Source organism: Doryrhamphus excisus, chromosome 5 (genome assembly GCF_030265055.1).
Source record: "Doryrhamphus excisus isolate RoL2022-K1 chromosome 5, RoL_Dexc_1.0, whole genome shotgun sequence".
Lineage (NCBI taxonomy): Eukaryota > Metazoa > Chordata > Actinopteri > Syngnathiformes > Syngnathidae > Doryrhamphus > Doryrhamphus excisus.
In genome coordinates, this window is record NC_080470.1 from 2,195,899 (window position 1) to 2,215,204 (window position 19,306).

The 19,306-nt window shown below is 32.7% G+C and overlaps 1 protein-coding gene across 1 annotated transcript in view; it reads right to left on the reverse strand.

Annotated features, from left to right (window-relative positions):
* Positions 1-17,705, reverse strand: part of kank3 (KN motif and ankyrin repeat domains 3) — a 54,400-nt gene extending 36,695 nt beyond the window's left edge. The window contains exon 1 of the mRNA XM_058072260.1: positions 17,578-17,705. The gene's annotated coding sequence lies outside the window, so the exon portion shown is untranslated. The remainder of the gene's footprint in view (positions 1-17,577) is intronic.
* Between the last annotated feature and the right edge of the window lie 1,601 nt (positions 17,706-19,306).

A 19,306-nucleotide genomic window follows, 5' to 3' on the forward strand; every position in this document is an offset into this window, starting at 1 on the left:
ATTCTCTGGTTAGTGTGCAATATGGTGCACATCTTAATATGTTAATACACCATCTGAGTCCAACTGTGCTCCTAATGTATTTTTATTTATTAGCAAAAATTAATTCAAAAATTAATTTAGTTAGTGTTTGTTTCAGTTTGAGTTGGACCAATCTTTCCCAACCTTTATTGAGGCACAAGGCACATAACAATGGAACCTTGGTTTGCATACGCCCCGGTTAGCATGTTTTTCAGTTAACGTTGATCATTTCCACCCAAATTTTGCCTTGGTTTGCTCACATTCTCCGGTTAGTGTGCAATATGGCGCACATGTTAATATGTTAATACACCGTCTGAGTCCAAATGTATTCCTAATGTATTTTTATTTATTAGCAAAAATTAATTCAAAAATTAACAAAAAATAATTCAGTTAGTGCTTCAGTTTGAGTTGGACCCATCTTTCCCAACATTTATTGAGGCACAAGGCACATACAATAGAACCTTGGTTTGCATACGCCCCGGTTAACATGTTTTTCAGTTAACGTTGATAATTCCCACCCAAATTTTGCCTTGGTTTGCTCACATTCTCAATGAAGTCTAAAAATGTTGGATTTAATAATTGGATTTGTTGGAACGGATTAAATGGATTTACATTGTTTTTCTCATGGGTAAAAATGTATTTGGTTAGCGTTTGTTTCGGTTTGAGTTGGACCTTCAGGAACGAATGAATGACGGTTCCAATGTAGCACACCAAACAAATGACTTTTTCTAGTATTCCCAATTCAGCATGACTGTGAAATGGTATCTACGTCACACCAGGAATATCTTCCCTCCGTCCTAACGTCAAAATATGTCTCATTGGAGTCACGCCCTGTTTTATAATGCATGTATCTGAAATATGTCAAAGTCTAACTGTTAATTTGATTCCCTGCAAATCGATCGAACGGAGATGGAATCGACCGACAAGAACATTTGGTCGTTTACATTTTCACAGAAGAGGAAATGTGCTGCTTTGGGTCTTGGGCTCATGTTTTGCAACAATGACCTCATTTCCCTCACCGCCATTTTTTCCCCCAAAAAGAGACATCAGCGAGAATAAAGACCCTCGCGAGGGGAGGAGGGAGTCAAAGTCAATGTCCTCCTCCTGAACTGGCAACCGCTTTTACTATCTGGACAGACTTTCTCCACCGAGGGTCATGTACTCGAGAAAAAAGTACATCTCAGCTTTGTGATGAAGATGATAACAAAGAGATTTTAGTTTTTGCTCTCTTATCATTTTTTTTTCAATTTTCAAAATATTTCAACTTTCTTCTTACGTAATCTTCAAAGTCAAAGTCAATTTTCTTCTCATAATATTATAGCTTTATTCCCATCACATTTTGACTTTATTCCCAAAATATTTCTATAACTTTCCCCCAAGCTAATTTTTCCAAAAAGTACAACCTCATTTTGTTTTGTTTTTTTATTCTTGTAAAATTGTTACTTTTTTCTTTTAAAATTTTGACTTTATTTTTGTAATTTTTTTTCCATTTCTGCTGTTGATTTTTTAAAATTCTTCTTCTAAGGTATCTTTTTGTAATATGGCTTTATTCCCAGAATATTTTAACTTTATTCCAAACTACAACTACAACTCATTTTCCAAAAATCAAATTTTTTTCGCAACTATAACTTTCCCCCAAGCTAATTTTTCCAAAAGTACAACCTCATTTTTTTTTATAAATATATCAATGATATGCTACTAAAATGACTATTTTTTTCTCCTGATATTACAAGTTTATTCTTGTAAAATTGTAACTTTTTTCTTTTAAAATTTTGACTTTATTGACTGATTTTTCCATTTCTGCTGTTGATTTTTTTAAATTCTTCTTGTAAGGTATCTTTTTGTAATATGGCTTTATTCCCACAATATTTTAACTTTATTCCAAACTACAACAACAACTAATTTTCCAAATATCCAATTTTTTTCTCATATTACAACTGTTGAAGAAAGTCTTTTTCTTTCATATTTCAACATTATAATGGTAAAAAAAAATATTTTTCCTCATAATATTATAGCTTTATCCCCATCACATTTTGATTTTATCCCCACAATATTTCTATAACTTTTCGGATAGCTAATTTTTCCAAAAAGTACAACCTCATTTTGTTTTTGTTTTTTTTTTTTAAATTTCAATGATATGCTACTGAAATGACTATTTTTTTCTCCTGATATTACAAGTTTATTCTTGTAAAATTTTAACTTTTTTCTTTTAAAATTTTGACTTTATTTTTGTAAAATTTGTAGAATTTTTCAATTTCTGCTGTTGATTTTTTTTTTATTCTTCTTGTAAGGTAGCTTTATGTAATATGTCTTTATTCACAGAATATTTTAAGGATTTTTTAAGGAATTAAAAAAAAAATCACAACTTTTGAAGAAAGTCTTTTTCTTTCGTATTTCAACATTATATTGCAAAAAAAATTATTGTTGTGAAATGACGACTTTTTCTCGTTAAGATTTTTTTCTCTTAACATTGGACACACTTTGGACATTTGGACATTATTCTTGTAAAATTACTGCAAATTTAAAACAATTGTATTAGGTTTCTTGTTAAAATTATATTATATTATATTATATTATATTATATTATATTATATTATATTATATTATATTATATTATATTATATTATATTATATTATATTATATTATATTATATTATATTATATTATATTATATTATATTATATTATATTAGATTATATTAGATTAGATTAGATTAGATTAGATTAGATTAAGAAGAATTTTTCCATTTCTGCTGTTGATTTTTTTTATTCTTCTTGTAAGGTATCTTTTTGTAATATGGCTTTATTCCCAGAATATTTTAAGGAATTTTTAAGGATTTTTTTTAATCACATTTTGGGTTTTTTCCTCATATTACAACTTTTGAGTCTTTTTCTTTCATATTTCAACATTATATTGCTAAAAATTTTTATTGTTGTGAAATGACGACTTTTTCTCGTAAAATTACTTATTCTTGTAAAATTACTGCAAACTTGAAACAATTGTATTAGGTTTTTTGTTTAAAATTCTAATTATATAATAAATAATTAATGAATAATAATAATAAATACATCAAAAATAATTAATTAATATTAATAAATTATATTATATTAAAACAATTGTATTAGGTTTCTTGTTAAATTATATAATAAATAAATAAATAAAATAATTAATTAATATTAATAAATTATATTATATTATATTATATTATATTATATTATATTATATTATATTATATTATATTATATTATATTATATTATATTATATTATATTATATTATATTAATTTTATTTTATTAGAATTAGCCCCAGGTCACAAATGGCCCGTGAGCCGCCCTTTGGACACCATTGATGTAGCAGTTTAAAATGAGGAGCTAACGCTGGTTCATTTCCTTGTAAAGAAGAAAAGAGCATCGCAGTGCAAATGTCAGCATTCATACTCAACCTAAACTTGCGTAATCCTAATCTTAATCCTTAATCTCCTCTAGAAGTAAAGATCTGAAACCTTCTTGATGGAGACACAACAGCGGCGGGGCGTCTCGATCGCTACTTGGAGAGAAATCTGCAGTTTCCTGAAAGGAAGCCTACTTTTCCCCCTTAATAAATCCCCCTCATTCACTCCCACCCGCCCATCCATGCCCCTGCAGGAGACCTGCTATTGTCTCCCAGTAGGAATCGAGGCTGGAAGTGGGAGGGGGGGGGGGGGGACAGGAAGCCCATCAAGCCGTCCTGAAAGCTGCTTCCTGAAAGCAGCAGGAAAAACACCGCAGAGAAGAGAATCACAAAAAGTGAGTACTGAACAAATAGCGCCGACGTGACACGCATGTATCCACCATCAAAAGAGGTCACATGATCACTTCATCACGTATGAAGAACTGTATAAACACAGTCACCTCTTGTCTGTTGACACTTATAAACGCTACAAGTAGCTACTTCCTGTCTCCGCATACATCCCACATTGACATTTTAACCGCAGTCAGGTCGACATCACATGCAAGCCCCTCCCTCTTCCTTCCAGATTGTCCGCAAAAAACACAATCAAGCACATTGAACGTGTACAATGACGCTTTATGCTGCTTTGGTGGCAAACACACACCCGCCATTTTGTGTGAGACCTCCCTTGTTTTCTCTTCATACCAGAAGGCCTGTCTTCGTTCTCTACCAACTGTGTCCAGCTTCATAATGTCACACGGTCCATCTCATAAAGCCGACCAGTTCAGACACTGCTTATTAATTACACCAGGGGTCTCAAACAGGCGGCCTGCAGGCCAAATGTGGCCCGCAGGACACTAGTTTGAGGCCCTCCGCCTTGATATGAAAGTTTAATGTTAGTGCGGCCCGCGCAAGTTTGATATGGATGCTGTATGGTATCATGTACCCAGAAAAAATTATTACGTTTGATTAATGTTCATGTTAAAGGTTAAATAACTGTTAATAGTTATCCTCCCTATCCGTGTGGAAGTGGTAAGTTTTTGGCTATTTAAGTTGAAAGGAAATAACTTGAAGGCTGCCGTTTAGGTCGCTAGCTCGCAGGGGTCTCAAACAGGCGGCATGTGGGCCAAATGTGGCCCGCAGGACACAACTTTGAGGCCCCCGCCTTGATAATAAAAGTTTAATGTTAGTGCGTCCCCGCGCAAGTTTGATATGGATGCTGTATGGTATCATGTACCCAGAAAAAATTATTACGTTTGATTCATGTTCATGTTAAAGGTTAAATAACTGTTAATAGTTATCCTCCCTATCCGTGTGGAAGTGGTAAGTTTTTGGCTATTTAAGTTGAAAGGACATAACTTGAAGGCTACCGTTTAGGTCGCTAGCGCTCTAGTTTGCGAGTTAGCATGTGTCTCAAGACCCTGCAGTTGCGCAATATGTTGTAAATAAAAAGAGTATAAATGTGACTATAGTCGTGTTTTGTCATGTCTATAAAAAAAGATTAAAAAAAAGAGAATTATCTCTCAGAAAATACTTAGCAAAATATGTATAAATCAGGGGTCTCAAACATGCGGCCCGCAGGCCAAATGTGGCCCGCAGGACACTAGTTTGAGGCCCCCGCCTTGATATCAAAGTTTAATGTTAGTGCGGCCCGCGCAAGTTTGATATGGATGCTGTATGGTATCATGTACCCAGAAAAAATTATTACGTTTGATTCATGTTCATGTTAAAGGTTAAATAACTGTTAATAGTTATCCTCCCTATCCGTGTGGAAGTGGTAAGTTTTTGGGCTATTTAAGTTTAAAGCTCTCTAGTTTGCGAGTTAGCATGTGTCTCAAGACCCTGCAGTTGCGCAATATGTTGTAAATAAAAAGAGTATAAATGTGACTATAGTCGTGTTTTGTCATGTCTACAGGGATCTAATAATGCTTTGTTCATTTTAATCTGAAAAAAATCATTTGTCTACCCACCAACTATATGTGGTTTCTTAAGTTTTTATTATTTGCCGTTTTATTATTATTATTATATTTATTTATTTATTACTGATTGATTTTCTTTATTCTTGATTTGTTTATTTATTTTTCATCTTATTTTGTGTAGAAAAATAAAAATTAAGATATTTGAGAACAGTGGAATGTTTTATCAGAGCTTTTATTGTAGAAAATCGGAACCAAAGCACTGAAAAAGTTTGTATATTTTTCTGTTTTTAATAAATGCGTTTTGTTTTTGGTTTTTTTATGCGGCCCAGCCTTGCCCAGACCCTATCTCCAGTGGCCCCCCAGGTAAATTGAGTTTGAGACCCCTGGTATAAGTGGATAGAAAGCGTATGAATATAACAATCAGCCACAATTAGAAGTTGACTTATTTAAGGAAAACACAAAAGTCCTCACTGAGAGTGTGTGTGTACTTGAGATGCCTACATACGTACTGTACATGTACATCAGCTGCCTTGTCATTACGCCGACCCCCCCCCCCCCCACCTCCACCTCTCCCCCTCCATCAAACACATGCTGAACTGGTATAATTTTCACCAGTTACGGAAATAATACGATCAGAGTCGCATATTTGTGTTGTGTCCCGGCAGAAAATGCCATTGACATCTGGTCCTTTTTCCTTGCAAACATCTGGATACTGCTACTGTTGTGAGGCACACAAAAGTCATTAAACACAACACTGTTGACCAGAAATCTAGGTCAATACAAGATGGTTGACTTTTGTTATTTGCTTGTGAGAAAAAACACAAAGAGAACAAAGTGAAAGGAGAGGAAATGGCAGAATTGGCATTAAACCCTGAGAAAAAAAGGCAGGTCTAAATGAGCTCAGTTTAAGAAAGGAGTGCATGGAAGCGTGAAAGAAAGGTGGGTTTGCTCCAAAATACGTCAAAATGTGACGTCATAAGTGGGATCTAGCTAGTTTGGGGGAAAACCAGACCTGCTTTGTTTCACAGAGGCTTCTCAGAGAGCTTCAGCGTTTGGTGTCTTAAAATGTCTGACAAGATGTTTGGACTTGTTTTTTTTTTCTTTTATATAAAAAGCCACGCTGGCGCCATTGTTACCAAAAAAAAAAAGACACACAAAATGGTTGCTAGAAATAATCCGTGTCTTGTCAGCTTTTGGTCCTTTTGTGGTAAAGCATTTTTTGAATGTTGCAACTTGATGAAAAACCACAAAGAGCTGCCACTGGAACCTTGCTTTGGATTCTCACACCGATGCTTTTTCTTGGATTGTGTCTATGTTGGAGCTGCACGGTGCCCGAGTGGTTAGCGCGCAGGCCACACAGCTAGGAGACCCGAGTTCAAGTTCCAGCACCCCCACAACAGTATCACTCGGATACTGTGAACATCCAGCAGCAACACAACATTTTGGCATGACTACTATTTTGATGAAAAATATACTGAACCAGGGCGGCACGGTGGTCTTGTGGTTAGCGCGCAGACCTCACAGCTAGGAGACCAGGGTTCAATTCCACCCTCGACCATCTCTGCTCCATGCATGCGTGGGTTTTCTCCGGGTACTCCGGTTTCCTCCCACATTCCAAAAAAACATGCTAGGTTAATTAGCGACTCCAAATTGTCCATAGGTATGAATGTGAGTGTGAATGGTTGTTTGTCTATATGTGCCCTGTGATTGGCTGGCCACCAGTCCAGCGTGTACCCCGCCTCTCTCGCCTGAAGACAGCTGGGATAGGCTCCAGCACCCCCACGACAGTATCACTCGGATACTGTGAACATCCAGCAGCAACACGACATTTTGGCATGACTACTATTTTGATGAAAAATATACTGAACCAGGGCTGCACAGTGGGCCGGGTGGTTAGCACACAGGCTTCACAGCTAGGAGACCCAAGTTCAATTCCATCCTCGGCTATTTCTGTGTTCTGAGTTTGCATGTTCTCCCCGTGCATGCGTGGGTTTTCTCCGGGTAAATTTGAGTACATACCCCTTGAAGCTGTTGAAGTAGTTTTCCCGTGGGACAAAAATGAGCTTCCAACTAACCGCATTGCTCGTTTGTTTTAAAAAAATCCAATGGCACGGTGGTAGTCTAAAGACCAGAAGGTAGGTAGGATAACTGCCGTGACGGCTAGGCCGAGCCTGTAAACTAAGAAGCAAGGTTTGATAACGGAGTGATCAAACATGCTGGCATCGATTGGCGTAGCCTGTGAGCTAGCTGTCAGACTCATTTAAAAACATTATCTACATACATCAAAATACAACAACCATTACAATACAATACAATAAAAATACAATGCAAACAAACAACCCAGATTAGGCACAGCAAGTGAAGACTGGATACCACACAGCATCCATATCCATATCAAATATCTTAATTTTTATTTTTCTACACAAAATAAGATGAAAAATAAATAAACAAATCAAGAATAAAGAAAATCAATCAATCAGTAATAAATAAATATAATAATAATAATAAAACGGCAAATAATAAAAACTTAAGAAACCACATATAGTTGGTGGGTAGACAAATTATTTTTTTCAGATTAAAATGAACAAAGCATTATTAGAGCCCTGTAGACATGACAAAACACGACTATAGTCACATTTATACTCTTTATTTACAACATATTGCGCAACTGCAGGGTCTTGAGACACATGCTAACTCGCAAACTAGAGAGCTAGCGACCTCAACGGTAGCCTTCAAGTTATTTCCTTTCAACTTAAATAGCCAAAAACGTACCACTTCCACACGGATAGGGAGGATAACTATTAACAGTTATTTAACCTTTAACATGAACATGAATCAAACGTAATAATTTTTTCTGGGTACATGATACCATACAGCATCCATATCAAACTTGCGCGGGGCCGCACTAACATTAAACTTTCATATCAAGACGGGGGGCCTCAAACTAGTGTCCCGCGGGCCACATTTGGCACATTTGAGACCCCTGACTTATACAGAATAAGAGATGCAACTGTAGACCTCGAACTGTTTGCTGCTAAGCTCGTATGCAGACTAAACACAAGGACCCAGTGTGATAATTCCAAAGAAAACAGGAACGTTTACCTTCCGTCATTCCCATCCCAACTACAGCATGACAACAAATGGCGCATTAAACATTTGTGGTAGCTTTTGTGTTTGTATTGCAGTATTACTGTGTGTGTTCCCCGTAGTATTAGGAACAGATGTATTTCATTATTATGAAACATTTTGGGAAGATTGAGGTTTGTTGTTTTGTTATGTCGTCATGTTTATGTGGAAATGCTGGATTATGAGAGTGGATGGTATTTTTTTTTTTGTGTTGACACTTACAGTAGTTGAGTTTCATGCAATGACTTCATAGGGCAGGGAAGCTTTTCCATAAGCGACATAACATTTCCATTATGAGCCAACGGATACAAGTCATTCCTGATTTGTAAAGCAAACCTAAGATTGAAAAAAGATGAAGCCGATCCGATCCGGTGTTCCGATACCAGCATGAAATTCCGTTATTTGTGAAGATTTCCAATCCATGAGTCCCATCTGTGCTCTAATGTTGTCAGCAAAAGCAGCTGGAAGAATATCAACATATGCAGCCAGAAAAGTCAGCTGTCTCCACACGTGCACTGCAGCCGTCCTCCTCACTCCACCGCACGCACACGCATGACGCGTTCAACCACCACGTACAAAACAGTCCCACTTCTACCCATTACGGTACAATCAACAATCGTTATAATGCCTAAGACCTTAGCGGTAAATGACAGGAAGTGACGTTGTGGGTTGTAGTTTGTAGCCATGGCTGCAGAGTGAAAAAAAAAGGTTCACCTCCCGTTCCGTGTGGAAGTGGTAGGCTTTGGCTTTTTTAATTTTCTTCCCCACTCTGTTTGAAACACTTAAAAGGGATGAATTTGAGGCTAACTGATTAGCTTTTAGCATTCCAAAAACATGCTAGGCTAATTGGCGAGTCCAAATTGTCCATAGGTATGAATGTGAGTGTGAATGGTTGTTTGTCTAAATGTGCCCTGTGATTGGCTGGCCACCAGTCCAGGGTGTACCCCGCCTCTCAGCATCCCCCGCGACTTTTCTTTTCTTTTCTTTTCTTTTCTTTTCTTTTCTTTTCTTTTCTTTTCTTTTCTTTTCTTTTCTTTTCTTTTCTTTTCTTTTCTTTTCTTTTCTTTTCTTTTCTTTTCTTTTCTTTTCTTTTCTTTTCTTTTCATTTCATTTCATTTTATTTTATTTTATTTGGGGCTTAGAACCCAGAGGGAGGCTGATGTCATTGCAGCACCGCAATGAATGTGTTGGTCAGATCCAATTCATTACGGGATAACCTTAAATGAGTATTTTTCATTCATTTTTCTACCGCTTTTCCTCACCAGGGTCGCGGGGGGTGCTGGAGCCTATCCCAGCCTGGGGCTTAGAACCCAGGGGGAGGCTGACGTCATTGCAGCACCGCAATGAATATGTTGCTCAGATCCAATTCATTATGGGATAACTTTAAATGAGTATTGTTCATTCATTTTCTACCACTGGAGGGTGCTGGAGCCTATCCCAGCTGTCTTTGTCCTATGGACAATTTGGAGTCGCTAACTTTACCGAAAGCTAATTTTTCCAAAAAGTACAACCTCATTTTGTTTTGTTTTTAAAAAATATTTCAATGTTATGCTACTAAAATGACTATTTTTTTCTCCTGATATTACAAGTTTATTCTTGTAAAATTTTAACTTTTTTTTTTTTTAATTTTGACTTTATTTTTGTAATTTTTTTTCCATTTCTGCTGTTGATTTTTTTTATTCTTCTTGTAAGGTATATTTTTGTAATATGGCTTTATTCCCAGAATATTTTAATTTTATTCCAAACTACAACAACAACTCATTTTCCAAAAATCAATTTTTTTTCTCATATTACAACTGTTGAAGAAAGTCTTTTTCTTTCATATTTCAACATTATAATGGTATAAAAAAAATATTTTTCCTCATAATATTATAGCTTTATTCCCATCACATTTTGACTTTATCCTCACAATATTTCTATAACTTTTCGGAAAGCTAATTTTTCCAAAAAGTACAACCTCATTTTGTTTTGTTTTTAAAGAATATTTCAATGATATGCTACTAAAATGACTATTTTTTTCTCCTGATATTACAAGTTTATTCTTGTAAAATTGTAACTTTTTTCTTTTAAAATTTTGACTTTATTTTTATAAATTTTTTCCCATTTCTGCTGTTGATTTTTTTTAATTCTTCTTGTAAGGTAGCTTTGTGTAATATGGCTTTATTCCCAGAATATTTTAAGGAATTTTTAAGGAATTAAAAAAAAATTGTTTTTTTTTTTACATTACAACTTTTAAGTATTTTTATTTCATATTTCAACATTATATTGCAAAAAAAATTTTTTGTTGTGAAATGACGACTTTTTCTCGTTAGATTTTTTTTTTAATATTTCAATGATATGCTACTAAAAAAGTTCCCTCGACATGACTTATTAATGACTATATATTTTAAAAACGGTTATAGAGTGAAAATTCGAACCGCAATGTGTATTTAATCGTTTCCACCCAGTGATCCGTTCTCGTTTTGTTCCAACTATTTACTTAATGCGGGAAAAAAAAATCCCAGGAATGTTCCCGTGTGTTACAGGGCCTGATGTTTTTTCTGCAACAATTGAAATTATATTCATAACTAAGGATACTGTACATGTTAACACTATTGTGATTTACACCACAATTAACTCTATTAATGCTACATTTGGAATAATGCATAGATTATTGGATCAGCTTTTAAGGTTATGAGAATGATGTCTACATGGCAGTTATATCGGAATACAGCAGTAGATGATGTTTGATGAGTTCAACTGAAAGTGAAAAAAAAAAAAAATCCAACCCGGAAAAAAGCGAATGTGGTGTAAGAGTTTAAAAAAAAAAAAAAAGTACAAATGTAGTACTGTCTGGTTAGCGTGTCTTGTAGCGTGGTAGATTAATGCCTCATTCCAGAGTATTTTTAGCATGGAGTGGACGCAGCAGCAGACAGAATGTCTCTTTTGAGACACACACACAACAAACAAACCTGTATACACTATTGTCTGTCTTCCCATGTTGATCAGACAACTGCTTTTAGACTGCGTGCAATTAAAACGTTGCCATAAAAAAATGTAAGACTCAAGTCAATAAGATAATAATCATAGCCACAATGCTTCAATCCCACACATGAAGTGTCTAAATAATATTACAAACACATCAGTCAGTCTCAAGTATCAGGTAACATACTCCTGCATACCCATGAATATGAGCGCTGCAGTTTATTTTAATGCTGTTCCAATGTAGTTTAGTGCCAGGCCGCTGTAAATACTTGGAATGTGGAAGCTCCAAAATACATCCCAATAACAACACGGCTTCCTGTGGGTACAGTACAGGTGACGTTTGCCACGGAAAACACTTGAAATATGCTCAGTCCAGTTTTTGACTGGACTGAACTACAAGAGGTTGGACACATTCTTTTATTTTTTATTTTTTACTTTTTGCTTTTTTTATATATTTTATTTTGTATTTTGTATCTTGTATTTTTTATTTTTTATTTTTTATTTTTTATTTTTTGTATAATTTTTATTTTTATTTTTATTTTTATTTTTATTTTTATTTTTATTTTTATTTTTATTTTTATTTTTTATGGTTGGACACATTATAAAAAATACACTATATGACTTTCTCTGGACTTGTATATTACATTATTATATGAATTATTATGTTAACATAATTGGGCCTGTTGTGAGATAATTTAAACCTGCAATAAAAGCTTGCTGTTCTGGCGATCAAGTCTGATAATTGTCTCACGAACATTTTTTTTATTTTTTATTTTTTTATTTATTTTTTTTATGTTTTTATTTTATTTATTTATTTATTTATTTTTTTTTTATTTTATTTTTTTTTGGTTGGACACATTATAAAAAATACACCATATGACTTTCTCTGGACTTGTTATCTGGACTTGTATATTATATTATTATATGAATTATTATGTTAACATAATTGGGCCTGTTGTGAGATAATTTAAACCTGCAATAAAAGCTTGCTGTTCTGGCGATCAAGTCTGATAATTGTCTCACGAACATTTTTTTTTTTATTATTATTATTATTTTTTTGGGGGTTGGACACATTATAAAAAATACACTATATGACTTTCTCTGGACTTGTTATCTGGACTTGTATATTATATTATTATATGAATTATTATGTTAACATAATTGGGCCTGTTGTGAGATAATTTAAACCTGCAATAAAAGCCTGCTGTTCCGGCAATCAAGTCTGATAATTGTCTCACGAACAATTACTGACACCTAGTGACCAGTGTAGAATACTACATTCACGATTCTTCTTAATGCTTTTGTGTTTGTATTTTATTTCATTTGGCCTTTTCTATGTTCAATATGTATATTCAATATTTTTATTTTTATTTTTATTTTTATTTTTATTTTTATTTTTATTTTTATTTTTATTTTTATTTTTATTTTTATTTTTATTTTTATTTTTATTTTTATTTTTATTTTTATTTTTGAATTGGATCTGACCAACATATTCATTGCGGTGCTGCAATGACGTCAGCCTCCCTCTGGGTTCTAAGCCCCAGGCTTCTTTGTCTACAGAGGCAGACAAAGAAGCTATGCTGCTTGTCCTCCAATGAAATGTGTTGCTCAAACTAAATGCATTATGGGAATATTATTATATTATTGGATATAGTGGGTCATTATTATTTGACTGCGCGACCCTTGTGAGGATAAGCGGTAGAAAAATGAATGAACAATATTCATTTAAGGTTATCCCTTAATGAATTGGATCTGACCAACATATTCATTGCGGTGCTGCAATGACGTCAGCCTCCTTTTGGGTTCTAAGCCCCAGGCTTTAATTTTTAATTTTTAATTTTTAATTTTTAATTTTTAATTTTTTATTTTTTATTTTTTATTTTTTATTTTTTATTTTTTATTTTTTATTTTTTATTTTTTATTTTTTATTTTTTATTTTTTATTTTTTATTTTTTTTTTTAATTGGATCTGACCAACATATTCATTGCGGTTTCCAACTGCACTGCAGTCTAATGCTAATGGTAGAGTCCAGCCTTTCTCGCCTCATGTGATAGCAATGCTTGGCGACTGATCAAATTAACTCGTAATACGGCTAAAAATGGAAATCTGCGTCTTGCATTTTATCAAGGGACTTTGCATGACCACGGAGCTAAATTGGATCGCATTCGATGAAACGAACGTTGCCACAATCGACTGCGGCGTAACTTTTGAGGTCGACAACAAGAAGAAAGCGGCATGAATGTTTGTCTGGAACTCTGGCCTCTCGACACCTCGGACTAAACTTACAGAGCGTCTATTTGAGGCGGCGGCGGCGGCGCCGCAGTAAGTCAAACCTCAGAGTACGGTTGCATAAAGACGCCTGAGGGAAAAGCACAATGTTGTTAGGGGCATCAAACCTACTCAAACCTACTTTAACTTGATCAGTCCAGCAAAGCAGTCAAGGCATTTTGATTACCGTAAATTCCGGGAATTAATAAAACATTACGTAAATTTCCTGACATGTATTATACTTCAAAAATACTAATAAATGTTTAAATACTGCGTACATCACGAGTCAGTGAGGAAACGGGTGCCTTTTCTTTAGAATGAGCTGATCATATTACTAAGAAGACAACTCATCACACAGCAATCTAACATTCAAAATGTATACCTGACAAATATACAAAATTTCACCAATATGACTTTAAAATGAAAAATACAATACTCGTTTAGCGCTGCACGGTGGTTGAGTGGTTAGTGCAGAGACCTCACAGCTAGGAGACCAGGGTTCAATTCCACCCTCGGCTATCTCTGTGTGAAGTTTGCATGTTCTCCCCCGTGCATGCGTGGGTTTTCTCCGGGTATTCCGGTTTCCTCCCACATTCCAAAAACATGCTAGGTTAATTAGCGACTCCAAATTGTCCATAGGTATGAATGTGAGTGTGAATGGTTGTTTGTCTATATGTGCCCTGTGATTGGCTGGCCACCAGTCCAGGGTGTACCCCGCCTCTCGCCCGAAGACAGCTGGGATAAGCTCCAGCACCCTGCCGCGACCCTCGTGAGAAAAAGCGGTAGAAAAATGAATAAAAATACTAATTTAAGGTCATCCCATAATGAATTGGATCTGACTTTTTAATTTTAATTTTTAATTTTTAATTTTTAATTTTTAATTTTTTTAATTTTTAATTTTTAATTTTTAATTTTTAATTTTTAATTTTTAATTTTTAATTTTTAATTTTTAATTTTTAATTTTTAATTTTTAATTTTTAATTTTTATTTTTTATTTTTTATTTTTTATTTTTTATTTTTTGAATTTGATCTGACCAACATATTCATTGCGGTGCTGCAGTGACGTCAGCCTCCCTCTGGGTTCTAAGCCCCAGGCTGGGATAGGCTCCAGCACCCTCGTGAGGAAAAGCGGTAGAAAAACGAATGAACAATACTCATTTAAGGTTATCCCGTAATGAATTGGATCTGACCAACACATTCATTGCGGTGCTGCAATGACGTCAGCCTCCCTCTGGGTTCTAAACCCCAGGCTGGGATAGGCTCCAGCACCCCCCGCCGCGACCCTCGTGAGGAAAAGCGGTAGAAAAATGAATAAAAAAATACTCATTTAAGGTTATCCCATAATGAATTGGATCTGACCAACACATTCATTGCGGTGCTGCAATGACGTCAGCCTCCCTCTGGGTTCTAAGCCCTTTGGCTTCTTTGTCTACAGAAGCAGACAAAGAAGCTATGCTGCTTGTCCTCCAACGAAATGTGTTGCTCAAACTAAATGCATTATGGGAAAACTTTTTTTATATAAACTCATGTTGGTATATATTTATATATTTGTGAGGTATACCTTTTAAGTGTTAAGTTGCCGTGTGATGAGTTTAATGGTGTTTTTACGATTTTTTTTTTCATAGCTTACGATTTCAGCAAAGTCAAGAAGCACCGAGCCATCGAGTCATTTCCGGGTCCTTGAACTCATCACACAGTAAAACAACAGCAAATGCTAGTCCTGCCTCAATTTCACACAAGGATGAAGAACCCTGCAGTGTTTGTACTAATGGCCTGATGAAACCAACACACCAACTCTCAATTGTGGGTCACACCCTTCCCCCCCCAACCCCCCCCACCTGTGTAAACACACTTTCAAACCAAAAGTAATGATGTTATTGTGCGATCCTGACTAATATTTAATCACACTTTTCTTTCTCGAATCATCGATTAATCGCTTACAACAATGGCGTCCAAATTTTTTCCACCGAGGGCTACATACTGAAAAAAAAATAATAAAATATAATAATTAAAATATAAAATAATAATTAAAAAATTAATTAAATTTTTCAAAAATTACGGCTTTATTTTTCATATTAAAACTTTAAAAAAATAACATAGTTCTTCCTTAATAATTTAACTAAGCTCAAAGCAAATAAATAATAACAAAATAAATAATTAATAAAATATAATAATTACAATATAAAATAATAATAAAAAAAATATTTGTTAAAGCGACATGTTTAGATATGCTAAGAAATTGTATTTGTCCCCTTCCACCATTTTTAAGATTATTTCAACTTTGTTCTAAAATAATATTTTAAATAAATAAAACATTGCACTCGTAATATTCCGATTTTATTCCCATTATATAATAACTTTTCCCCAAAAAATATTTTTCAAAAATTACGGCTTTATTTTTCATATTAAAACTTTAAAGAAATAACATAATTCTTCCTTAATAATTTAACTAAGCTCAAAGCAAATAAATAATAATAATAAAATAAATAATTAATAAAATATAATAATTAAAATATGAAATAATAATTAAAAAATTATGTGTTAAAGCGACATGTTTAGATATGCTAAGAAATTATATTTGACAAACGTCTCTCTTTGTCCCCTTCCCCCATTTTTAAGATTATTTCAACTTTATTCTAAAATAATATTTTAAATAAATAAAACATTGCACTCGTAATATTCCGATTTTATTCCCATTATATAATAACTTTTCCCCCAATTATTTTTTTCAAAAATTACGGCTTTATTTTTCATATTAATACTTTTAAAAAATAACATAGATCTTCCTTAATAATTTAACTAAGCTCAAAGCAAATAAATAATAATAATAAAATAAATAAATAATAAAATATAAGAATTAAAATATAAAATAATAATTAAAAAATTATGTGTTAAAGCGACATGTTTAGATATGCTAAGAAGTTATATTTGACAAACGTCTCTCTTTGTCCCCTTCCCCAATTTTTAAGATTATTTCAACTTTATTCTAAAATAATCTTTTAAATAAATAAAACATTGCACTCATAATATTCCGATTTTATTCCCATTATATAATAACTTTTCCCCGAATTTTTTTTTTCAAAAATTACGGCTTTATTTTTCATATTAAAACTTTAAAAAAATAACATAGTTCTTCCTTAATAATTTAACTAAGCTCAAAGCAAATAAATAATAATAAAATAAATAATTAATAAAATATAATAATTAAAATATAAAATAATAATTAAAAAATTATTTGTTAAAGCGACATGTTTAGATATGCTAAGAAGTTATATTTGACAAACGTCTCTCTCTAATAATTTAACTAAGCTCAAAGCAAATAAATAATAATAAAATAAATAATTATAAAATAAAATATATAAATATATATCTAAAATAATAATAAATAAAATAATATTTTTTATATATTTTTACTATTATTATTTTATTATTATTATTATATTATCCTTGTAAAATTGCTACTTTTTTCTAATTATTGTGAGAATTTCTCTTAATATTTTGACTTTGTCATAAAACAGCAACACAATAATTTCCACCAAGCTAAAGTGGCTGCACGGTGGACGAGTGGTTGGCACGCAGGCCACACAGCTACGAGACCCGAAACTGTTTATCTTTAAGTACCCCACCTCTCGCCCCAAGACAGCTGGGATAGGCTCCAGCAACCCCTTGCGACCTTCGTGAGGATAAGCGGATAGAAAATGAATGAATGCCGCTAAAGTAGCATCATTCGCGTTAATGCTACCAACACTTTGCTACGGTAGTTTAATTGACAATTGACACACATTAGTAGCGTAAAGCGGGCAGCCAATCAATCAATGATGTGAGTTAATCGATCCCGGAGGCTCTCGCTTACCTTCTGACTGTGTCCCGGAGGTCCGTCACACTGGGACTGATCATGCCTTTCGCGGAAAGGCAAGCTAGCAAGAAAAGTTTGGGAGGGCAAGGAAGAAAACTCCCCCGTCCCCCTTGTTGAAGTTCAACGACAGTGTCAAGTGATATACGTGTGAGGCAAGCTTCCGGTTTGGATTTTCAAAATTAAATAAAGCATTCGGCCACATTACAGTTATAAGAAAAAGGATGTTCTTTTTGTTTTTACTTTTCCCTTGACAATATAAACAAAATTAAATCCATAATTTGATTAAATAATGTACATTTAATGCATGCTAAATTATTTTAAATAATAAAATTATTACAATTATTTTAATAATTTTATTATTTAAAATGTAATGTTTTGACAGTATAAACAAAATTAAATCCATAATTTGATTAAATAATGTACATTTAATGCATGCTAAATTATTTTAATAATTTTATTATTTAAAATAATTTGCTAAAATAATTTGTTAAAATAATTTGCATTAAATGTACATTATTTAATCAAATTATGGATTTATCTTTGCATGCTAAATTATTTTAAATAATAAAATTATTAAAATAATTTAGCACGCATTAAATGTACATTATTTAATCAAATTATGGATTTAAATAATAAAATAATTATAATTATAATTATAATTAAATAATAAAATTATTAAAATAATTTAGCATGCATTAAATGTACATTATTTAATCAAATTATGGATTTAATTTTGTTTATATTGTCAAAACATTACATTTTAAATAATACAATTATTAAAATAATTTAGCATGCATTAAATGTACATTATTTAATCAAATTATTATTTGATTAAATTATTATTTAATCAAATTATGGATTTAATTTTGTTTATGTTGTCAAGGGAAAAGTAAAAACAAAAAGAACATCCGGAAAAGGTCTTTTTTTCTTATAACTGTAAAGAATACACAATAAATACACAATATTATGTACTTAATGTATGATTACTTTAAAATGTACTAGTTATTTGATGTGTGTTTTCATTGGGCGGCCACAATATATGCATGACAATTAGTTAAAAGTATTTTATACTTCCAAAAGTAAAGAAGGCAAAAAAATAATAATTCCCCAATTTAACAATATGGACATTAAATTGATTTTAATCTGAAAAAATAGCAAAAATAAACCAAAAATACCCCAAATTATATATTAAATGTATGAAAAATTAAATGTATAAAAGTTATATTTGATGTGTGTTTTCCCACAATATATGCATGACATACAACAAATGAATTAAAATAAGTGAAACATTTGTATTTTATACTTCAATCAATATACTTCAATATACTTCAAATCAAGCAAACACGGCAAAACAGATTTAAAAAAAAAACAATTTAACAGTAATTTACATTTCATGCACACTGGATTAATTGTGATCTAAAAAAAAAAAGAAAAAAATTGAAAAAAATAAACAAAAAACACAGGAAATTATTTACAAATTTACAATAATTATAATGAATTTAATGCAATTTAAAACATTTAATTTTAATAATTTAGAATTGTGTGTTTTTGCACAGCTACAACATATGCATGACAAAAAATGAATAAATAAAATAAGTGGGAAAAAATTAATTTTTACCTAGGAAATAAGAAACACATTGAAAAAATACACATAATTATTGACTAAATGTATAATAATTTTAAATGTATTTAAGTTGTTTGATGTGTGTTTTTCTTTTCTTTGCTT